We start from the raw sequence: 640 nt of genomic DNA on the forward strand, positions 1-640 counted from the left end.
TTGTTCTCAGGTGACAGTGACATCCACTCTGCCTTTTGCTCCACAGGTGTCCACTGCCAAGTCCTAATTAATCAGTCCTCTGCTGAGCTGGTGAAGCCTGGAGCCTCAGTGAAGCTGTCCTGCAAGGCTTCAGGCTACACCTTCACCAGCCACTACTTGAGCTGGGTGAAACAGAAGCCTAGACTGGGTCTGGAGTGGATTGGATGGATTGACCCTGGAAATAGTGGTACTGGCTACAATCAGAATATCCAACACAAGGCCACATTGACGGTAGACAAATCCTCCAGCACAGCCTACGTGGAGCTCTACAGCCTGACAACTGAGGACTCTGCAGTCTATTACCGTGCCAGACGACACCGTGTTGCAACCACATCCTGAGAGTGTCAGAAACCCTGGAGGAGCAGGAAGCTGCCTTGGGGCTAAGATGATAGAGAAGATCAGCCTAGGGACTTGCTCAGAAATATTCAATCTGAATGTCCCTTTGACTGTCTTCTCCTCATAATACAATAGAGCCTTTGTCAACTTTTCCAAAGCAAAGGATGTCTGAGAATTATGTGATGCTGATTCCAGATGAGCCCTACAATGCACCATGCTTGACCACATCTGTTATGATAAATCTTTCCACCAAAAGCTGCCTGAG

At 48.6% G+C, this 640-nt stretch overlaps 1 pseudogene; it reads left to right on the top strand.

Annotated features, from left to right (window-relative positions):
- The window catches only part of LOC113838266, a 5,856-nt pseudogene extending 5,478 nt beyond the window's left edge, over positions 1 to 378 (top strand).
- Positions 379 to 640: the final 262 nt, after the last annotated feature.

Source organism: Cricetulus griseus, chromosome 5 (genome assembly GCF_003668045.3).
Source record: "Cricetulus griseus strain 17A/GY chromosome 5, alternate assembly CriGri-PICRH-1.0, whole genome shotgun sequence".
Taxonomy (NCBI): domain Eukaryota; kingdom Metazoa; phylum Chordata; class Mammalia; order Rodentia; family Cricetidae; genus Cricetulus; species Cricetulus griseus.